This window comes from Tamandua tetradactyla, chromosome 2 (assembly GCF_023851605.1).
Source record: "Tamandua tetradactyla isolate mTamTet1 chromosome 2, mTamTet1.pri, whole genome shotgun sequence".
NCBI classification, from domain to species: domain Eukaryota; kingdom Metazoa; phylum Chordata; class Mammalia; order Pilosa; family Myrmecophagidae; genus Tamandua; species Tamandua tetradactyla.
Window position 1 is genome coordinate 63,098,751 of NC_135328.1, and position 24,426 is coordinate 63,123,176.

At 40.7% G+C, this 24,426-nt stretch overlaps 1 long non-coding RNA gene across 1 annotated transcript; it reads right to left on the minus strand.

The window, feature by feature from the left end:
• Positions 1-19,230: 19,230 nt before the first annotated feature.
• On the minus strand, positions 19,231-22,184 carry LOC143660582 (uncharacterized). The gene is made up of 3 exons (XR_013164132.1): positions 22,096-22,184; positions 20,616-20,837; positions 19,231-19,446 (listed from the first exon to the last, which is right to left on the minus strand). It is a non-coding gene; the product is annotated as an uncharacterized LOC143660582 (long non-coding RNA).
• Positions 22,185-24,426: the final 2,242 nt, after the last annotated feature.

Genomic DNA, 24,426 nt, shown 5'->3' on the forward strand with positions numbered 1-24,426 from the left:
CATCACAGGGAACAAAGTTTTCTGTCTGCTGCCCTGGTTTATAATACTGTAGGGTGTTCTAGGATTGTCCAGCATGTGCCAGACATAGAAGCTCCCTGTGTGGTTATTGTAGAGAGCCCAGCTTCCCCTATTTCTCAGTCCTAACTGCACTTTACAATCCCCTGGGGTCTTTGGTAAAGAACTAGGCCTGGGCCCTGCCCTTTAAACATTCTGCTGTATTTATTCCAGGGAAGATTCAGGAGGCATTGGTATTTTTTAAAAGCTCACTGGTGGAGTCTAATGTGCAGTCAGCTTGGAAAACTACTGATGCTCTTGTAGAGGCCAGCCCTCTGGGTTTCAGGACTTATCTGGTTTAGGAACCATCTGGAGATTACAGGTTTCAGGAAAGTAAATTTAGTGCATGAAACTTTCGTAGAGTCTCAGAGCCCTAGGTGTTCTTTAGGGTTAACAGGAATGATGTTGTTTGGGGTTTGGGAAACCATGGCAATAAACAATAACTAGCTAAAGCTTACATAAGAGTAGCCTCCAGAATAGCCTCTTAACTCCATTTGAACTCTCTTAGCCACTGATACTTTATTTTGTTACATTTATTTTCCCCCTATTTGGTCACGAAGGCATTGTCAATCCCATGGTGCCAGGGCCAGGCTCATTTCTGGGATTCATGTCCCACATGGTTGGGAAGATTTTCACCCCTGAATGTCATGTCCCACATAGTGGGGGAGGGTAAGGGTTTTCCTTTCAAAGATGAGCTTAGAGAGAGAGAAGCCACATCTGAGCAACAAAAGAGGTTTTCTGGAAGTAGCTCTTAGGCATAATTATAGTTACACTTAGCTTCTCCATTACAGAAATAAGTTTCATAAGAGCAAGCCTCAAGGTCAAGGGCTTGTCCTATTAATTTGGGAGTCCTAATGCTTGCGAGAGTTTCAGGGGTTTTCCAGGTGAGAAAGTTTAATAGTTCCATATTTTATCTCCAGTCCCTCAAGGGACTTTGCCAATACTTTTTTTTTTTAACCTGTGCAGATTTTTTTTTTAATTAAGAATAAAAACTTTGAGAAATTAAAATATGTTTAATTTATTCTAATTGGAATCAGGGTGGTATATAATGCAGTAATATTTAAACAAAAGAGCATTTCTTCATTATTCCCAGTGATGGCTTCTGCAACACATCTGTATCACCCCATAGAAAACTGCATTCCCTTGAAGGAGAATGAAATTGATGTATTCACATTTTCTCACTTCAAAGCTCTGCAGAAAGAATAATCATCATTGGATCCTCAGCAAATAACTTCTTTGTACTTTGGAAAGTCCATGGAGTTGACAGATAGGTAGAGGTTAAAATACAAATATTTTAGGTCTCTCCCTTCACTCAAGAAAGGCCGATGGATCAGAAACACCTCTGTCAGCTGGGAAGTCATGTGGCCGGCATCTGCTGGCCCTTTGCTCCTGGTCTCCATTGCTTTCAGCTTTTGTTCCTGTGGGGGTTCCTCACATTATTTCTCTGGTGCTGGCTTTCCTCTCTGGGCTTCCCTTCACTCTCTCCAGGTTCTGACTTGCATAACATCTCATGGTGACATCCGCTGGGCTCCAAGCATCTCCAAACACCCATGTCTCTGCTCTCTCTGTCAATGCTGAAACTTCTGTCATTTCTTTTCAATACTTTTTAATTATCTGCCCAACATACTCTGGTATATATCCAGGTATTACATTAGGCTTTACAGAGTTACAAGCCCTTGCTTGCATTCTGGGTTCCATGTGTTTGCGTCGTTTAAAATGAGCTCTCCAGGCAGTTAGGTTTGGATAAAACAAACCTCTCTGCCTTTGGTCTCATACAGTAGCTGAAGCTCTATAATACAGACAGTATATCCTTTGCCCTGTATTCTGATTTATCTTAGTCTCAACCAGATTGGTTTCATTCTTATCTCCAATTGAAGACTGATCTCTTTTTTGGTTTAACAGTTTAATAGTTGTTGTATGTAGTGATGCTGATTTTCAGAGCTGCAGAACTACAACTCTGAATTTAAGGTGTCACACAGGTATCCAAAATTCCAGCCCTCCCTTCTTTTTGAAACTCTCGCTTCCTTGGACTTCCCTACTTTGCCTCTCTTCTGGTTCACCTCCTGCTACTCAGCTGCCTTCTTAGTCTTCTCAGCAGCTTTGTATCCTTCCCATACACCTTGGATATTGATAGTTCTTGGGGTCTATCTTATTTACTGTTCCTAAATCTTCTCTGATTTAGCTTCTTCTATCAGCTTCCAATACCACCAACATGTCAGTGATTTCAGAATCTGGAGTTTTAAGCCTTTGTCCATCTTGAGATCCAGATGTCTAGTTCTAACCATTGACCTGGGAGTTCCTAGACTACCTCAACCGCAGTTGATTTGCAATCTTTTTATCTATCTTTTACTGTTTATTTACATTCGTTCTTAATCCTCTCTGTCTCCCTCCCCGTGAATCACCTTGTCCCACCATCTCCCCTCCCCAATTATAGACTCTAAAGTATGAAACTGCCTAACTTACCACCCACTCCCAATGATCACTAAATGTACCAAATAAAGGCTCATCTTTACCTTGTTTCCTCTTCTCTTAGAAGAGGAGGGGTGCCTTCTATTCTCCAGGGCCAATCTCTCTACTTGGGTTCTGAATTTCATCCCCTCCTGGCCCCCTTTCATTTAGACATTGAGCAAACACATGTTAAGAATCTACTGTGTGTTCCAGGTCAAGATGGCAGCTTAACAACGTGCGCATTTTAGTTTGTCCTCCAGAACAACTACTAAATAACCAGAAACAGTACAGAACAGCTCCTGGGGCCACATCAGTGACCAGACACACAGCGTACCCCAGTCTGGATCAGCTGGACTGGCTGCAAGCAACCCCCAAACCGTGGGTTCTCAAAGCTGCTGCAGCCAGTGTCCCTCCCCCACAGGCTGCTTCCCAGAGGGGGAAGGAAAGGTCTTTACCGGGAGCAGGGACTGGGCACAATCAAACGCAAATTGTGGAACTAATTAACAAATTCTGACTACTAAAAATAGGCCCCCAGCTTAGGTGAACTTGATCAAAGCAGAGGTTGCTCATTTTTGCCCCGGTGCCAAGGGGGCAGGACTGACAGAAAAGGGGGGGGGGGGGATAAGGAAACAGAGGTTTTTGTGGCTGTGTATCTACAAAGGCTTGACTGCCTTTGGATACAGCGGCAGGCCTTTTCAGGCTGCAACTGCCCCAGGCATAGGCAGAAGTGAGCTCTTTTGGGGGCTTGTCTGGAGCCTGTGCCTTCCCCAGGGGAGCGGTGAAGCCCAACTCAGGTGGAATCCCTCCATCAAGGAATTCAGACACCAGGGCTTGGTAATTTGAAGCCATTAAAACCAGCCTACAACCTCTCCTCTGTCTCTACCACGCCCCCAGCAGGGAGAGTCTGCCAAAGTTAAAGGTACTGCATCATCTTATGCTGGTGGGACCTGCAGACAGACAAATGCCACACACAGGACAGGATAAGAAAAACAGAGCCCAGAGACTTCACACGAAGTCTGCTGGGTCTCACCCTCAGGGAAAACCAATGCAGGAGACTCTTTCCTCCTGATAGGAGGCCAGTTTGGTCTGGGAAAATCTGGCTGGAGTCTATAATATCTAAGTATACCCTCCTAAGTGTGTATGTGGGGGGAAGGCACCACACAAGCAGGGCAAGAAACAAGAAAACAAGAACTGAAAAATTCTCCTCTGTTAAACAAAACTTAAGCTAAAGGTCCAGATAAAGCTGAATGGAATGTCAAAGAACAAAGAGACAACAAATTCATCCAGCAAGAAAACCCTAGATAAAAGAAGTGAAAGCAATCTCCAGAATAAACTAATTAAGGTAATTATATGCCTAGACGCCAGCAAAAAAATAACAAATCACACTAGGAAAATTGAAGATACGGCCCAGTCAAAGGAACAAACCAACAATTCAAATGACATACAGGAGCTGAAACAATTAATTCAGAATGTATGAACAGACATGGAAAACCTCATCAAAAACCAAATCAATGAATTGAGGGAGGATGTAAAGAAGACAAGGAAAGAACAAAAAGAAGAAACTGAAAGTCTGAAAAAACAAATCACAGAACTTATGGGAATGAAAGACACAGTAGAAGAGACGAAAAAAGCAATGGAAACCTACAATGGTAGATTTCGAGAGACAGAACATAGGATTTCAAAACTGGAGGACGGAACATCTGAAATCCGACAAGAAACAGAAACTGTAGGAAAAAAAATGGAAAAACATGAGCAGGGGCTCAGGGAATTGAAAGACAATATGAAGTGCATGAATATACGTGTTGTGGGTGTCCCAGAAGGAGAAGAGAAGGGAAAAGGAGGAGAAAAACTAATGGAGGAAATTATCACTGAAAATTTCCCAACTCTTATGAAAGACTTAAAATTACAGATCCAAGAAGTGTAGCATACCCCAAAGAGAATAGATCCAAATAAACATACTCCAAGACATTTAATAATCAGAATGTCAGAGGTCAAAGAGAAAGAGAGGATCTTGAAAGCAGCAAGAGAAAAGCAATCCATCATACAAGGGAAGCCCAATAAGACTATGTGCAGATCTCTCAGCAGAAACCATGGAGGCGAGAAGACAGTGGGATACTATATTTAAATTATTAAAAGAGAAAAACTACCAACCAAGAATTCTATATCCAGCAAAACTGTCCTTCAAAAATGAGGGAGAAATTAAAACATTTTCAGACAGAAAATCACTGAGAGAATTTGTGACCAAGAGACCAGCTCTGCAAGAAATACTAAAGGGAACTCTAGAGACAGATACGAAGACAAAACAGAGAGGTGTGGAGAAGAGTATAGAGAGGAAGACCATGAGTAAAGGTAAAAAGAAGGAAAATTAGATATGACATATAAAATCCAGAAGGCAAAATAGTAGAAGAAAGTACTACCCATGCAGTAATAACACTGAATGTTAATGGATTAAACTCTCCAATCGAAAGACATAGTCTGGCAGAATGGATTAAAAAACAGGACCCATCTATATGCTGTCTCTACTCAAAGGACACGAGGCCAAGGACACAAATGGACATTTACACACCAATGTTTATAGCAGCATTATTAACAATTACCAAGAGATGGAAACAGCCAAAATGTCCATCAACAAACAGTTGACTAAACAAACTGTGACATTTACATAAGATGGAATATTATGCAGCTGTAAGACAGAATAAAGTTATGAAGTATGTAACAACATGCATGGACCTTAAGGACATTATGCTGAGTGTGATTAGCCAGAAACAAAAGGACAAATACTGTATGGTCTCACTGATATGAACTGACATTAGTGAATAAACTTGGAATATTTCCTTGGTAACAGAGACCATCAGGAGATAGAAATAGGGTAAGATATTGGGTAATTGGAGCTGAATGGATACAGATTGTGCAACAGGAATATAAAAACTCAGAAATGGACAGCACAATACTACCTAACTGTAATGTAATTATGTTAAAATACTGAATGAAGCTGCATGTGAGAATGATAGAGGAAGGAGAGCTGGGGACATAAATGAAATCATAAAGAAAGATAGATGGTAAAGATCGAGATGGTATAATCTAGGAATGCCTAGAGTGTATAATAATAGTGAAATGTACAATATACAAATTTTAAAAATGTTTTTGCATGAGGAAGAACAAAGGAATGTCATTATTGCAGGGTGCTGAAAATAGATGATAATTAATACTTTAAAATGTCACCTTATGTGTGAGACTAAAGCAAAAAATGTTTATTTGTTACAAAATTTATATTTTGACTAGAGCAATTTCCTAATATAACTCATGTAGATAGTTTGATTGAATGTCATAAGTACTTGGAATCTCAGGTAGGACATGAGATTTTGTTGGTTTGTCCAGAGTGATGCCCTGATGAAACCCAGAGTGACTTGATCAGTGACTGTAAAAGTATTTGCAAGGCCCCTTCGGGGAATGGTGAGAGTGGGGAGAAATTCAACTTCCCCAAGTTGCATTCTTGATATTCTCACAAGCAGTGTGGACAACCAAAGCTGTAGGCTGAGCCCCCAGTCTTGGGGTTTGTTTATATGAAACTTAACCCCACAGGGGATAGGTCAAGCCTGCTAAAAATTAAGCCTAAGAGTCACCCCCAAGAGAACCTCTTTTGTTGCTCAGATGTGGCCTCTCTCTCCAGCCAACATGACGAGCAGTCTCACCACCCTCCCCCTCATGCGTGGGACATGACTCCCAGGGATGTGGACCTTTCTGGCAACATGGGACAGAGATCCTGGAATGAGCTGAGACTCAACATCAAGGGACTGAGAAAAACCCTAGAATGAGCTGAGAATTAACATCAAGGGATTGAGAGAACCTTCTCAACCAAAGGGGGAAGAGTGAAATGAGACTAAGTGTCAATGGCTGAGAGATTCCAAACAGAGTGGAGAGGTTATCCTGGAGGTTATTCTTATACATTAAGTAGATATCACCTTGTTGTTCAAGATGTAGTGGAGAGGCTGGAGGGAACTGCCTGAAAATGTAGAGCTGTGTTCCAGTAGCCATGTTTCTTGATGATAATTGAACAATGATATAGCTTTCACAATGAGACTCTGTGAGTGTGAAAACCTTGTGTCTGATGCTCCTTTTAGCTACTATATCAACAGAAGAGTAGAACATATGAAATAAAAATAAATAATAGGGGGAACAAATGTTAAAATAAATTTAGTTTGAAATGCTAGTGGTAAATGAAAGCGAGGGGTAAGGGGTATGGTATGTATAATTTTTTTTCTCTTTTATCATTTTATTTCTTTTTTTATTAAAAAAATTAACTAACACAACATTTAGAAATCATTCCATCTACATATGCAATCAGTGATTCTTAATATCATCACATAGATGTATGATCATCATTTCTTAGTACATTTTCATTGATTTAGTAAAAGAAATAGCAAGACAACAGAAAAAGAAATAAAATGATAATATAGAGAAAAAATAAAAATAAAAAGTACAAAAAATATATAAAAAAACAAAAACAAAACAAAAAAACTATAGCTCAGATGCAGCTTCATTCAGTGTTTTAACATAATTACATTACAATTAGGTAGTATTGTGCTGTCCATTTTTGAGTTTCTTTTTCTGTTGTCTTTTTATTTCTCTTTGTAAATTCATGCAAATGTTCTAAGAAATGATGAATATGCAACCATGTGATGATATTAAGAATTACTGATTGTATATGTAGAATGGAATGATATCTTAATATTTTTTGTTAATTTTTTTAATTAATAAAAAAGTTTAAAAAAAAGAAAAGATACTAAGTACTTGCTTAATAGGCAGCATAGTCATCCTTTAATTACATGACAAATAAACTATTTTAAAAAGGGCACAGAAAAAAAAGAAGAATCTACTGTGTGCTAGGTAGGTAAATACAGCACTGCACAGGACAAAAGGAGTCTCTGCTTTTGTGGAGCTTAGATTCTAGTGGAGAAAGATAGAAAATGTACAAGTAAACAAATATTTGCTATCATGTGATGATAACTGCCAGAAGAGAAACTAAAGCGGTGTTGGTGAAGAGTGAGAGTGACTGGAGGCTGCTGTTTTCTGTGGTGTTCCTGAATGAAGTGAGGACATCTGGGAGAAGAGCAGGCCTGAGAAGCACAGGCAGGAAGTGTGCTTGGTGAGTTTAAGCGGCAGCGAGGGGGTCATGGGGTTGGAAAGTGGGGGAGAGAAGTAGAAAATAAGGTAAAGGAGGTAGCAGGGGCAAGGCTCCGAATATCTTGATAAGTATTATAGATTTTATTCTGAATGATGTCAGAAGCACTCAGAGGGTTTGAGGCAAGGAATAGCTTCCGTTTTTAAAGGGATGTCCTGGTTGCTATGGAGGTGTGAACGAGGCAGTTTGGCTATACAAATTTGGAGTTCAGAGAGGGGTTCCAGTGTGGATTTATAAAGTTGAGAGTCATTATTTTATAGATTATATATTTAAGCTATGAGACTGCATAAGCTCCCTTGGGACAGTGAGTGTGGATTCAGAAGAGCACAGATCTGCACCCTGAGCTCTGTGGTACCTCAGTGCTGAGGTGGTCAGAGAGGGCCTGAGGAGGAGCAGCTGGAATCAAGATTAGATGGTGTCCGAGAAGCCCAGGCAAGAAAGTGTCTCCCACAAGAAGGAGTGATCAATTGTGTTAAAAGCTGCTGCTGGTCAAGTAAGGTGAGGACTATGAAGCAGCCACTGGGTGGGACAATATGGGGGTTCCTGGTGGCCTACACAAGAGCAGTGTGGCTAGAGTGTGGAGGAGAAAAAGCTGCTTTCAAGTGTGTTCAGGAGAGAATAGGAAGGGAGGAGGTGGAGGTAGCAAGGATGGACAACTATTTCAAGAAGTTTTGCTATGAAGGGAAGTAGAGAACTGAAGCTGTACCTGGAGGGGACACAGGCCTTTTTAGTATATTTGAAAGATATTATAATGTGTTTTAACTAATGGAAAAATCCAGTACAGAGTGGAAAAGCTGATGGACTTTGCTCCATCAATTGTCTCCTCTCTACACCTACCTCCAGTCTCTCCTTTGGCTCTAGCTCCTTCATGTCAGTTTACAAATACAAGGAGTCTTCCTTATTTCCATGTTCAGATGTCATCCTGAGTTCAAATTTGGTTCCTGCCATTTCCTTCCTGTTTGACTTAATCTCTTTGTGCTTCCATATTTTTATACTAATAAGGTTGGTGTGAAAATTAAGTGAGATAATGAACATAAGGAACTTAATGCCTGGTGCATAACAGGAGTTCTGCAAATGTTAGTCCTTCTACAAATGAGGGGGAAGAGGATTCTTAACTTGAACTTCCTCATTCTGAAATAAACTTGTTCTCCCTCTTTCTCTTATCCAAAGACCTTTTTTAAAAAGTGGTGCATACTCCAGGGTGCCTCTTAACCTCTCATTCACTTCTCTACCCACTTTCAAACTCATTGTTTGCCAGAACCAGCTTCACCAAGGTTCATGTTAAGGTTGTTTTTCAGTCCTTGCCCTTGTTGATGTCTCTAAAAGCTTTGAGAAGCTGACCACTCTTTTCTTTTTGTCTGTTGACTTCTGAGACACTATACCCTTTTTTTGGGGGGGGGGGGGATATGCTGTATTGCGAGGGTCACATTTCATTCTCTTTTCATGTGAGTATCCCATTATTGCAGCACCATTTGTTGAATATTTTTATATTCTGTGTTTTTTATTTCTTTGTTTGCTTGCTTGTTTGTTTTTGGGGGAAGTGCATGAGCCAGGAATACAACCCTGGTCTCCTGCATAGTGGGTGAGAATTCTACTACTGAACTACCCTTGCACCCCCATTATGTTCTTCTGTTTCTCCTCCCATCTTCTCTGACTCAAAGAAGGACTAAGATACGTAGTTTTGAATCAAGGCCTGAGGGCACTCTGAACAGACCAAAATTTTTCTGTCCTTTCAAAACAATTTTATTTGCATGTTTTCAGTATCACATTGCAGCTAAGAAAGAGGACTCTAGATTTAGATTTTCTGTGTTTAAATCTCAACTTTCACTATTCCTCATCTGTAAAGTGGGGATCATAGTATCCACATCTTAGGGTAGTTGTGAGGCTTCAATTAGTTAATCAATGTAAAATTTCAGGCCAGTGCCTGGAGAAAATAATGCGATGATGTTGATAATGAAGATGGTGGTTAGCAGTGGTGATGATGATGGAGAGGAAGTGCTGAGCACTAACTATGTACGAGAGAGGTCAGAGAAGCTTCCAGTTTGGGCTCCAAACTCTACTTAGCAAAACTAAGGCCCTTAGAAGGCAGCTTGGAGACTACCTTTTATTTTAGAGCATGTCCTTTAGTTCTCTTGCCTTGCTTCCCAAGTAGATTATCAAACTATTCCATTTCAAACATATGTGGTAAACCCCTTTAGAGGACTTTTGGTAAATACAATTTTCTCCATTTTGTTGTATTTCCATTACTATTTTAGCCACCCAGCGATGACTGATGACCCGCATTGCTGCCCTGTATAACCAGCCTGACAATGCAACTCTATTCGGATGATGCCATGGTTTCCTTCCATGGCTCTTCTCTGATTGACTTCACTTCAATGCCTTTTCACCCCTAAATGTTAATGCTTACTAGAATGTCATTATTGACTCTTTTGTCTGTTCACTGAATATCTGAATTTGGTACCAAGATGGAGAATCCCTGAAATTATAAGACTGCGTGTATATGTGCACTTTCTCGGAGAGGGCCCGTAATTTTTACCGTCTTTTCAAAGAGGGCTCCAGAACCACTCAAGCTAATCTGAGTGGTTCATTCTCATCAGCCTTTGGGGCCCTTGCCTGTCCTGCCCTGTGAACTTGGAGCTACGCTCTTCCTTTTGGTGGCATGAGTAACTTTCCCATTATACCTGGTATTAAAAAGTATCCCCTTGTGAGCAGAAGCATGTTACGTACTTCCTATAGAACCCTTTAAGCCTCACTTGGCTGTAGCCAGGGTTTTGTATTCAATTAGCACACGTAAGTGATTATAATTAATTGTACTCATTTCTGTTTATCTAGAAGGATTATGTGGTACTTATGTGGCACAAAATATGATTTTTGTTCATTTTTTGGATCCCTGGTGCCTGGGACATATAGTAAGTACTCCGTAAATATTGAGAGGCTGACTACATGGTATATTCTTCAATTTAGAATGAATACAAGAAATAGGAATATGACCAGATCATGCTACATTTATAAGTATTTAGCATATTACTAGAGTAGCTAATGAATATGTATATAAAGAATGGCCTATTGAGACAGAAATTCCTGAGGGAATTATAAAAATATCACCCTATTTCTTTCACTGAAAAAATACAAAATTTGATTTTTCTGCTATTATTAGGCTCCAATAAATATTCATCCTTTATCCCCCCCAGGGGGTCCTAAGCTACCTGCTAGCAAAGCCAGTGCTAAATATGCCCAGTAAATCACTCTGATTGCTTTTACCCTGTAGACAGAATGGTGATCTTAGTTGGTTTGCTTCTTTCAATAGCCTGAAGATTCAAATAACTTTGTATTTTTAATCCCCAAGACTAGAGGAGAGCATGCACACACACCCCTCCCCCACCCCCATGTTTAGGAAAAACACTTCCTGTGGAGAAGGTAATAGCTTCTCTTGGGAACAAATGGTCTAAGTGCAAAGCCCCTGGAGCTCAAAACTGCCTCTGCTCACATCCACTAAATTGCAAATCCCTGTGAGGAGGAGCTGGGCCTCCTCTCCCTGCCCTGAGAGGTGCTGATTCCCATAATAGCACATTGAGCTGTGGAGGTATCAATCTCAATGACGAAAGTACTCTATCAGTAAAGCCAGGTGCCAGTGAGATTAAAGGCAGGGCTTCCATTCTTTCAATTAGCTTCTCTTGTTTCCCGGCCCCTGATGGCACCCTTGGCCTCATTTCAGTATTGGTCCCAGGGGAGACCAGGTTAGGGAATGCATTTGTTTAGTACAATCCCTTGTGGCCTGTCAAGCCAATACAGCATACCATACTTTGTGTATGAAGAACAGAACAGTTGAGAGAGCCTCTGGTGACAAATGATGCTGCAGACGTGAAGATTGGGGCCTGTGTGCCCTTTTCCTTGAGGATAATGAACTATTCTAGCTCATACTTGAAAGCAGTCATGCTACCAGAAATAAGTTGGTGATGACCTAAGACAAGGTAGACCTGGTCAAGCTCATAGTTACCTAAGCATGCCCATCTTTTTCTGGTAAATTAACTTAACTGGAGTTAGGATTTCAGTGCGAAAGGCAGGGTAATGGTGTCAACTACAATACTATACTATTGTGCGTGACTGTTCGTAGGTCATGTAAACAATATCTGCAAAAGGAGAAGAAAATGCAGGTGTTTGAGTAAAGTTGCAGCGAGCTTACCCCTTAAACACGCAGGTAATAAATAGGTTGATGTGATTTGGTTAACCCACCCCCTTTTTTTCAAACATAAATCAAGTTCTTAGTACTAAAGGCATATTGTTTAGGAAAAACAGCAGGAAATTGCTTTAGAAAGGTATACTTCATCTCAGGGAACGTGTTCTGAAATTTGAAGTAAATAGACTATTTGTTCTTCCCTTTCGTAATAAAAGATACTGTAGCCACATCAGCAATGAGGCAGAACGGAGGTTGCTTAGCCTGGCAGCGGGTTTTGAAAGTTCAGATAAAAACACATAAATCGAAGTTGTAAGCTGTGAGGTTGAAATATTCTAAACAATTTGCCCAGAAGAGATCTGCTGCCACCAGTCAAAGTAGTCAGTCCCTAACTGGGGGTCAAGAGATCACCTCGTTTTGACAAATGGAGAAACTGAGGCATAGAGTTTGAAAACAGACTCCAAGCCACACTGTGTCATAGCCATAGAGTCTCTCCTGGGTGGGAGCTGGGGAGAGGTGGGGCTGGGAGGCAGAGGGACCTCTCTCCAGCAAAGAGGCTAGTATACTAAACTCAAAGTAATTTATCTGAAGAAATGAAAGCACCAACAACAATCCAGAAATAAAAAAAATCCAGGATATAAGTAGGAATCAGGATAACTGGCAAAAAAATTAACCTCTTTTTGGGACCTCTCTCTATCCCCTTTCCACCATGTCTCGATCTATATAATTCTCTTGTTATATATGCCTACTCATTCACTTGATAGACAAAAACTGGAACATCCAGATGTTAGAGGATGGAGTTCTCATCAAGCAGGCTGCCCTAGCTTTGAGTATACCAACATAGTCAAAATCAAAGCTAAGCAAAACACAACCAAAGCCAACGAAACATGCCACAAACAACTGAGGCTATTTCCTAAAGCAATTAACTAGCAATTCACTTTCTGGTCTTCCTGGCTCAGATTTCTGAGAGCTTCAAAAAAAATTGTGCTGAACAAAGAGGTACTATTGCTTAAGCAGGGCTTGCCAATTATTTGGCCTGATTTAACTTTTTTTCTACCTCATTGCCCCTTTCCAGGGACAACTTGGGGTTCACTGAACTTTCCAGTGCCAGCATGCCGTGTCAAGTGTTAAGTAAAATAAAATGGCTGCCTGCATTGAGCATTGCTGGGAGAAGTCCCCTTTCTGAGAAGGGCTTTCCAGAAAACAAAAACAATTGACCTGCAGGGGTTTTCTGAGAAAATGGAACACATCCTACGGGGTTGCTTATAAGCAATGCCTGGTGATAAAAATGGCTTCCATCTAATTGAGATAGCATGTCAGAATGGACAAGCATTCCAAACCGATCAATATACATGTGCTCCCCACTTTATAGGAATACCCCCATGTAAAATGGAAACAATGTCAGCCAGTCAGAACATTTCCTCACTTCCTTCTGTGTTTGCCTTATATGAGCGTCACCTTTCCACTACCTTGATGGGCTCCCTTCTACTTTCTGAATGGGATGCTATGCAATTGATGAATTATTCGATACAGCTGTGACATCCTAAATTTCATAACAAGTTTTTCTGTTATCACAGCTGGTGGATTTCCTGACCAAGCAGTACACTAACTTTGATGAAATTATAGATCATTATAATGTCTACAAAGTGTAGAGGATAGGAGATGCATGTGAGTGGTTACTGATGAATGGGCATTCCCTTAGACATGGAATAATATTAAATTGCAGTGAGAACAAAGCTTGGAATTAATGGAAGCTAATAATATACAAAAATTTTAACTGCACTAAGTCATAAGTTCCTTGAAAGCAAATCTTATTTGCTTCTATTGTGCCTATGCTTTTTTTTCTTCTCATAGCTGGCACGCAGACAACGTTTGCTGGTTTGATTCAAAAGCCATCTTTATTCAATAGTAGGGGAAACAAATTAGTTTTATACATTGTTTTTGTGGTCAGACTCTTTTATACATTTGTTTTGTGGTCAGGCACTTAGCTCAATGACTTCTAGGTTTCCGTTTATTCATTTGTGTTTATACTTTCCTTTTCTCTGTGGCCAGTGAGGGAAGAACGTAATCTTGAAAGACAAGGTAGCAAATATGGAACAATAATTAGATAAAATTACAATGTCAGTAGTCATTGCAACATCTAATTTTAGTTTTAATTTTATAAATTGAGAAGTAGAAGTGGAAAGAAAAAATATAACATAAAATGTAACATAAAGAGATGTTTCATTAGCCATAAGAAACTGAAAATAGATTTAGAAAACATTCAAGATTCATTTATTCAATGAGTAATTATTGAGAACCCATTATGTCCTAGGCATTGCGCTAGCACTGGAGCTCTGGAAGTTATAGAGCTGATGTGATGGACAGGATCTCTACCCTCAGTGAGCTTATAGTCTAGTAATAAATAGAGGACCAATAACCACCGTAATGATGCTTCTCCCATTTCTCGACAGCCACTTATGCAGGTCACTGTATGAATCACTGCTACTCACGCGTTCCTGACCTCAGCCCTGGTCCAGACCTTCATCGTCCTACAGCTGGTTGATATAACAGCCCTCTGTTTTATTGCCACACTTTACTTTTGTTGTTTTCTTGCTCAAGAGCTTCATTGCCTACAAAATCATGTCCGCACTCTCGAGGCTTGCATTCGCTGCTCCACATAACTGACTTCTTTGGTCTTATTTCCCGATGCTCTTTTACAGGAGGTCCCCAGTGAAGGATGGCAGCACCAACCCATCCCATGCTTTCAGTCCATTTCTTCTACCTGAAATGTTTCTCCCTTTCCTTTCAGGGTGTGTAAATGTTATGCTGTTTATGTTATGCCAAAGTCTCACTTGCTCCCTGAAACTTTGTTTGCCCCCAGACTTTCCTGATCGCGCACTTTTCTAACTAATTAGGTATTTACTTTCTGTGGCTCTGCAATATGGCTCATGTTAATAGACATGGCATATATTACCTGAGCATGTCTTCTACGGCTTGTATCTACCACAAAATACAGCTTACGTGTCTACCTAGAAAATGCTTATCACCAATGATGATAATTTTCCTGATGTCTACGACATTCTACAAATCCCTGTTGAAGTGAACTGAGCTGAATTGCTCTGAGTGTAAATTAGGCAACTTTGCTTACTGTATCTCACGACTTCTGATTACTTGTGCTCCAATTTAGATATGTTGCTATCGAAGACAATCAAATTCATATTGAACTTCAGAATGTTTACAAGTGAAAAAAAGAAGTGGTGGGTTGACATCTGTGGACATTAAAAGGCCCAAAATATTTCCCTAAAACTAGAGCTTTCTGCTAAACTGGTCAGTCATTTTTATTGTGGTCTAGTTCCTATGACTCCTGGGGAGTTAGAACCTAAAAGAGATGGGCATCACATCCAGAGATCTTTTGAAAAATAATTGATGCCTTAAGTGCCAATATTGTAGTTGTAGTATTCTAAGATCCCAGAATTCAGCACTTAGCCAAGACTACTCTCTGCATTACAGACAGATGGGTTTTTGTGGCTGCTGGGTAGACAAACAAGCCCTATTCCACCCCTATTAAAACAAAAATGTTCTTACCAAAATGTCGGAATTACTGGTTCCATTCAAATATAACCTCAATATGTATTTTATTTAGATCATGACAATTGAGTGCATGCATTTGTGTGTGTCTGCTGGATGATGTGTGGAAGCAACACCTTCAGCATCCAGGTGGAAACAGAGTGGGTGTGCAGAGCAGAAAGTGTCTCCGCTCCTTTTTTTTTTGGTATACTGTGTGGTGGGGTCACATTTCATTGTTTTTCCATATGAGTATCCCATTATTGCAGCACCGTTTGTTGAATTTTTTTTTTTTTTTGACAGGGCAGCGCATGGGCTGGGAATTGAACCCAGGTCTCTCCCACATGGTAGGTGAGAATTTTACCACTGAACTACCCTTGCACCCCCTCCCCGCCCATTTTAACAATGATGTCAGGAAAGGTAAAAACATCCTTCAGCATCATTTCAATTAAAATCCCAAACAATCTGCTACTCTACCCAGCAGAGCAAAGCAGACATACCCTCAGGGACAGTGTCTAAGCTTCTCAGTTCTCATTTTGCATTGTACCAACGCCCGTTATGATTCGCCAGTGTTCTGATTCTGCTGACTGCTCTGTATCCTCCTCCACCTTTCCAACTTCTTTAGCTTCATCTTTTGCAGAAACCCAAACACCCTGAATCTCCACTCTGGTGATCCACTTATAGATTATACTGTCTCAAACTTCTGAGATTATGCCAAAATGCATTAAAGAAAGCCAGCTTTTTTCAAGACACATTTTAAGCAAGGAAATCCATTCTGTTCAGAACTTGGTGCCTAGAGCCCAGGACTTGATGTTTATGAACTTTCCAAATCTTAGGAAGCCCCTTTGACTCTTCTTGAAATTTTGGCTTATTTAATTATAGAAGTTGCATATTGATAGAAAACTCATGCTTACAATTCAAAGTTCCTGTATACCACTCCATCATCAATACCTTGCATTAGTGGTACATTTGTTACAATTGATGAAATAGCATTTTTATAATTGTACTATTAACTATAGTCCATTGTTTAAATTAGAATTCACCGTGTTCTATAGTCCTACGCTTTTTTCTGTTTTTTTCTTTATTAGAGAAGTTGTAGGTTTACAGTATGTTTTTTTTTAAATTGTTCTAGTAACATATATACAACCTAAAATTTCCCCCTTTAACTGCATTCAAATATATAATCCAGTGGTGTTAATTACAGTTCCAATGTTTTGCTTCCATCCTCACATCCATTACCAAAATTTTTCTTATCATCCCAGCTAGAAACTCTGTACAACTTAAGCATTAATTCCCTATTCCCTTCCTCAACCCTGGTCCCTGGTAACCTACATTCTAGTATCTGACTCTATGGATTTGCTTATTCTGATTATTTCATATCAGTGAGATCCTACAGTATTTGTCCTTTTGTGGCTGACTTTTTTCACTCAGTATGATGTCTTCAAGGTTCATCCATATTGTCGCACATATCAGAACTTCATTCCTTTCATGGCTGAATAACATTCCATTGCATGTATATACCACATTTTCTTTATCCATTCATTGGTTGATGGACACTTGGATTGCTTCCATCTGTTGACAATTGTTAATAATTCTGCTATAAATATTTGTGTGCAAATGTTGGTTTGAATTTCTCCTTTCCCTTCTTTCGGATATATACCTAGAAGTGGGATTGCAGAGTCATGTGATAATCCTATAAATAACTTTCTAAGGAATTGTCAAGCTGTTTTCCATAGCAGTTGTACTATTTTACGTTCCCACCAGCAATGAATGAGTGTTCCTAGTTCTCCACATCCTCTGCAATACTTATTTTCCATGTCTTTAATAGTTGTCTTTCTAGTGAGTGTGCAATGATATCTCTTTGTGGTTCTGATTCGCATCTCCCTAATGGATAATGATGTTGAACATCTTTTCATGTGCTTTTTGGCCATTAGTATATCTTCTTTGCAGAAATGGCTACTCAATTCTTTTGCCTGTTTGTAAATTGGGTTGTTTGTCTTTTTGTGTTGTGTTGTATGATTTCTTTATATATTATAGATATTAAAGCCTTATTGGATATGTGGTTTCCAGGTATTTCTCCCAATGCGTAGGTTGTCGTTTTACTTTCATGTTAAAGTCCTTTGAACCTGCATGGAGCTGTGGAGCCTGCTTTTATTTCTGGGCTTGTGCTTGCTGGAGGCCCTAGGAACTCCCTGTTTACAGTTTGCAGGAGTTGAAGTGAGTGCCAACTCCACTCCCTTTCCTTTGAAGTAGACTTGCACCTTCTCTTGGGTGCTCTCTTGAGTGACAAAGCAGGTAGTCCTTTGCCCAGGTTGCTTCAACCTGATTGTTTCTTACATTATCCCAACTGGCTGCTGCTTTTCTGCCCACTGGAAGAACTGTGGGAGGGGAAGCCTGAGACAATGCCCTGGCTCAATCTCTCTGACTTCCACCGATAGATCTCCAGTGACATATATGCACCCCAGTACGCATGCCAGGGCCACTCTGCTCCCCTTGGAAGATGGCCAAGGGCCCACAATGGGAGCACAAGCTGGAGTGAAGGAGGGGCCAGCAAGGGGGCCTTATCTTCCAGAGACACATTTTCTTGATTTAGTACTTGTCCAGTTAGTGCAGCCCTTTAACTATTTCCCGTAGTTTGGAGGAACATTATGTCCTTATGATTCTCTGCCACCTTTGTCCTAGAGGGTTGGAACAATAGACTCCCACAGAGTTGACTCCCAGTGATCTGAGGTAGCCATATTTATCACAATTTGCCAGGCTCTTCCTCCTGCTTCTCTCTGCATGCTGCACAGTATTCCACTAGACTCTGGAGTTTCAAAATAATTGATTTAGACAGTTTCTAACAGTTCAATAGTTGTTTTGGTTGAGGAACTGATTCCTGGAGCTTCCTCCTCAGCCATCTTCCCACAGTCCCTCAATGACTCTTTTAACTACTGTGTTGCTATCCCATAATAACCCTTTTCTTACTGCCTTAAATGGTCCTGTGGAAGTCAAAGAATTACATTTGGTGCATCATCTCATTATTTCTTTCAGCAGCCTTGGCCCAGAGTGCTAATTCCCAAAATGAAAGGCAGATATGACTGACACTTATATGGCTGGTTATCCCTAAATAGTTACTCTTATTTGTCTTAAAATTGAGTATTAGAAGATAATGCTATTTCAGAAAGATGAAGAAAACAATGCTACTCAAATGTAAGAGGCATTGACTAGCAGCCGCTGAGAAGTGCTCTGTTCATACCATGGGCCAGAAAGATTTATCAGTTTGTATGCAGGTAGCCCAAGCCTGTAGTGACTTTTGCACTCAAAGATCCATTTCTGGAAGTGTTTTTTTGGACCCTCTGCCTTACAGGAACTTTCAAACCTTCAAGGGAAGTTCCAGGTAAAAGGTTTGGGATGGCAAACCCCTGCCAGTAACCTTTAAAAAACTCACAATCTTTTTTTGTTCACTCAAGAGTGCTATTGTTTAATATGTTTTCAGACATGGTGGTATCTGGGGTGCCCAAGGCCAGTGGGATTCTCCATGCTTGGGAAGGAGCAAGCATGGCCCTGGACCCAGAGGCTATGTGCAAGACCTCTGTGATTCCACACAAGCCCAATAGCCAGTTGAAAATCCATGCTGGGATCCACTCAGATGAGGTAAGTTAGGATGTCTGAATCCCATGATGTGCCAGTTTTCAGGAGAGGAAATGTGACCCCACAGATGTAAGCAAAAAAAAAAAAAAAAAAGAAGAGGTAGATATTATTTGCTTTTTTATTTTTGTATTGAGGTAAACATGTATAAAGTGCACTAATTTAAATTGCACACTTGATGAATTTTTACCTATGTGTACACATGTAGAACCAGCTTCCAGATGAAGATAGAGAACAGTTCCAGGTTTCCTTTCCTTCCACCCTCTCTCTCCCTGTGCCTGCCCTGCAAGAAGTACTCATCTGACTTTTATCTTCATGGATTAGTTTTGTACTCCTTTGTGCCTGCCTTCTTTTGCTCTGCGAAGTATTTACGAGTTGCATCCATGCTTTTACATGCACCGGTTAAAGATTACTGTTAAAGAAAATCAAACACCCTTAAGGCCACAGAGAAACATTTTATACTATCATAGTGATTTGATTCATCTTGTCTGATGCATTACTTAGAGGAAGTAAAATGATTCTTGTATATGTACATGCATAAAACATAAAAAGACATTGAGTGTTGCATGTGGAGAGAACCTGTATAAATCTTGGTCAGTCAAACTGTAATTGTATTCAGTCAGTCCAGATCCCAGTTATTCAGAGAGGTGATTCTTCCTGCTCCCTAATTTTAAATATGGGAAAAGATGTAGGTGGGACAAAATTTAAAGGGTACAATACAAAGACTTGTGCGCGTCTGTTAGCAGCAGCATAATTCATAATAGCCTAAAACAGGAAACAGTCCAAATGTCCATCAGCTGATGTATGGATTAACTGTGATATACCCATATTATGGAATATTACTCAGCAATAAAAAAGAATCAAATATTAATACGTGCCATGTGTGGAAGAATTTCAGAAATATGCTAAGCAAAAGGATCAAACACAAAGGGCTACATACCGTATGATTTCATTTATATGACATTCTAGAGAAAGCAAAGCTATCATGGCAGAAAGCAGATAAGTAGTTACTTGGGGGTGAGGTGGAGGAGTGAATTGACTGCAGAGAGGTACAAGGGAACTTTTTGGGATGATGTATATATATCTTGATTGTGTGGTTAAGTTTACATGGTTATGTGATTGCATACATTATCCAAATTCATACACTGTACACTTAAAATGTGTGGATTTTATTGTATGTAAGTTGTACCCCTGTAAAGCTGGAAAAATTTTCAAATTGTTGCAAAAGGACATAGGCAATGAAAAGTAGTTCTTCCTCCCACATTTGTCTTTTAGCTGCTTTGCTCCCCAGCCTGCCTCTCCCTCCTGTTAGCCTTTGTAGTTGTTTTGATTTATATAATGAACACTTGAGTAGTTTGAAGATTAGGCTAAGGAGACAGGAATCCAGATGTAAGATTTTGGTAACCGATGTGAGAATCAAGCTAAGTTTAACTTTCACAAAAGATGACGGCAGGCAGGGAAAGGGGAGGGCCTCTGATGCAAGCATAGAACTGGCGCCAAATCCCTACTCAGGGTCATTAAAAATATAAAACATAATCAAAGGCAGAACCTTTGGTGGGAAGTTCAAACTAGTTAGATTACCTGGATGGGCTGTAACCTCTGAAGTATCCAATCAGCAGTGAAACAGGAGAGGGTCTGTGAATGAGGCACAGGTATAACCAACTCTGCATTCTATTTGGCACGCCAACCACCATTTTGTGTTGTGCTGGGCACCCGTTCTTGCAAGATCACGAATAAATTATTTTCTTCTCCACAATTGGATGAGCGTTTATCCACCTTCACGTATGGCTCTTTTTTCTAACACTGATATAATAAAAAGGTTCCCAACATTATTTGCCTGTACACTCAGAAGAGTTCAGTGTCTGCTCCTTGGTGTCCCTTACTGAACGCTAGCTATGGACCAGCTCCTTTGAAAAAGCTTCCCTTCTATTCTCACCACAGTCCTCTAAAATATGTATAATAGAGCCCTGTTCAACAAATGAGGAACTGAAACTGTTGTGGGGTACACCAAAAGAGAGACCACACAATTCAAAAAATTCTGCAAGCCAATTTGAAGTCTTTGTCAGCCCGCTGGCAACTGCCTCAGAAACCCCCAAGAAGGAAGATTCAGAGAGCAGCCCCGAGAGGTTCTCAAGGGGGGCTATAAAGGCAAAAGCCGCAAACTTATCCACAGAAGCAGGAAAGGGACGTTATCTTTTTAGAGCCACATCTTGGTTTGCAGCTGTAAGCAAGCAAGCTTATCTACAGAAGCAGAAAAATGCCATTAGCCTTGCAAAATACATCCCATTCTTTAAGTTTCTTAGCTATGATTATTGTTCAATTTTTAACTCTTGGGGGCTTTCTGCCCTGGATCTTGTGACTCCGGATACCTTCTCCTTGCTCGGGCCTGATTTATTGCTCCTGACCCCCCACAGAAACTTCGAGAAGTCAGGTAACAAGCTTTCCCAGGTAGTAAGTACACAAAGTTGCCCCACTGATAAAGCAGAACAGGGGTTCAAATCCAGGTCTTGACCTGCCTCAACACAACGTCCCGACCTGTAGTCAGTGGTTGCCTTGGTTTCGAAGAGAGGGAGTATCACTTGGTCAACAGAGCAGCCTAAGAGATCTCACTTCCAAATTCTGTAATACTCTTAGCCAGACCTTTAGAACAAACCCGCCTTCTCTACCTTGATTCCCACACCCCTTCATAAAATCTTTGATTCGTCCTAGTTCTCAAAGCACAAATATTCTAGTTTCAGTCTTATGATAGGACTTTCCTTGGAGCCTCAGGTGTTTTCATCTTTCTTTGTTTATCATTCAAAGAAAATTAATCTTCCTTGCATGTGAAATGCCTTTTTCAGTCTCCATTAAAGCTCTATCACATTTATTTTCTCCATTCCCTCTGCAGCAGGAATAGGGGGAGGCTCAATAGTGAAAAAAGCCCTTCTGTTCCATGGGCACTTTCTCCTTAAAATAATGCCCTCAAGAGATACAAGGCAGGCAGAGGCTTGTATTGGTCAAAGGATCAGCTACAGGAGTTTTAGTGAAATAAATAAACCTCCTGGGCCTGGGGGGATCATACCTGCTCTGCTGTTTTAATCTATCTTCAGTTGAGTCTGGCAAAGACAAGCTCAGATATTGGCACAATATTGGAAATAACTTCAGTTTGTAAAGAAAAAGGAAGGACTGCAATAAGACTGCTCATGCCAAAAAGCCTTCTGGCATTCTTTTAAATTTTCTTGCATCTGCTAAAATATTCTCCCCGTACCCTCTTCAGGTAGTGATCTGGCCTGACTCCTAAAGCATGGCACCACAGTACAATGTCAAACTCCAAGAAATTCATGTCAGAGATTTCTATAGCTAGTTGAGCATCCATTCTGAATGCTCTTTTGTTCATCAGTGGGTGTGTGGAACGAGCAGACAGCTGGAATATTTTTTAAATGCAAAGTTAAATCTGTGCTGTCAAAGGATGCCACCAGCCCCATCCTGTTGAGATTAAGGCTTTGCCTGCCTCTCTACCTTCTATGTGCTGTAGAGGAGGATACAGAAGCTGTTGAATCCCCAGTGCTTGAGCTCTCTGTCTAGCACATAGAAAGTGCTCAATAATAAAGTAGAACCAAAACAGATGACAGCACTGTCTAACCCAACTTCCAGAGAAGAAGCCTATGGCGGCCAGGCAGGTGAGGAAAGAGGTTAGGTAAAGTCTATGACAACTTACAGAGAGGTTTGCCCCTTTTCAGTGAGGCAACAACCACTCAACCCCTCTGGTCGATGCTGTGTGGCCCAAGCGTTGCAGATCTTCAAGTTTCCAAGAGGGTTCATAAATCTAGATTTTGATGTGAAATTTCCTGACTTTTATAACACTATTTTGGCAATTGTTTGCCTGCCAGCTAGATTGGGTCTACAGGTTGCCAGTTTGGTAAAACATCAATTTTGTTAAAAAAAAAAAATCAAGAGGCTTGTTTCATGGGATAATTTTTTAAAGTATGTTTTAATCATATTCCCCCAAATGGTAGTGCTTTGATTAAATTTGGGGATTGGTCCTAGAACCTCATGAAGTGAATGTGGGCGGTTACCTAACGTATACACTTTCCTTAGCCCCTCCCTCCCCTCTCTTCCTCATTGGCACAGTGAACTCTGGGATACTCTGGAGCTCTTAGCATCTTCTCAGATGGAAGGCTGAGGGCCGTCTTAGGCCCAGCCTGGCTCACATTATATATTTTTCCTGCCCACCTTGGTCTCCTCTTCAACAGCTCTTCCCTGTGAGCATTTAAACATGCTCAAGCCTCTTTAGAGTTAGAGCGAAGTGTAACAACTCACATTACTATCTGGCTCCTGCCTTGTCTCTCTGCACTCTTTTTGCCTTCAGTCTCCGTGAAGAATTGTCTTTGCCTGCTGCCTTCACATCTTCACTCCACTGGCCCTGCAATTTGGCAGCCACTCCCACCAAACCTCTGAGGTTTCCCAAGCAATACTTTCCAGTTTCAGTTGCTTTTGACTTTCCAATTCCAGTCGCTTTTGACTTTGCTGACTGATTCCTCCTTCTCGTAAGAGTTTTTTCTTGGGTTTCAGTACTTCTTATCTTCTTGGCTTTCTTTCGACTTTCTCTGCTTTTTCTCGGGTTACCTACAGGTGCTTCTTCTTATGGGGCTTTAACATTGATGAGTCTCAAAGCCCTCCTGTAAGCCCCACAACTGTGTCTGTGGATGGCCTCAGCTACTCCCATGGCTTGTGCTGTGAACTGTGTGTCAGAGGCTCTGAAAGCTTTGTTGTCAGCTCAGGTTTCTCTCTTGGCTTCCATCGGGATTATCCCACTCCCTGCTGGACAGCCTTACTTGGTGGCCTCTCAGGCACCTCCACAGTGAACTCATCCCATTCCCCCTCAAGGTTGCTGCTGCTCCTCCTCCTCTGGTGTTTACTGTTACAGAGAATGGTGCCCCTTCAACCTGGTGGCCCAACTCACACACGGGAAAGTCATTCTCAACTCCTCCTTCTCCATCACACCCTACTCCAGTCAGTCACCTGGACTTGCAGCTCCATCTGCTTTCAGATCTGATCCCTTTTCTCCATCCTAACAAGATGCTGGGGCTGGTCACCACCATCTCTTGCCCAGATTATAGTAACAGCCTCCAAATGGGGTTCTCTGCCTCTAGTCTTCTCCATCCCTCCTCACCATCCGTTTGTCCTCCCTGCAGCCAGGGTAACCTTTATCTTCTTCACTTTAATATCTTTTTGTTGTGGTAACATGTATATAAAACACAAAATTTCCCATTTCAACTGTTTTTAAGTGTACAATTCAGTGATATTAATTATATTCACATTGTGCTACCATTACCACCATCCATTACCAAGACTTTTTCATGACCCCAAACAGAAACCCGCACCTATTAGATAGGAATGCCTCCCCTCCTCA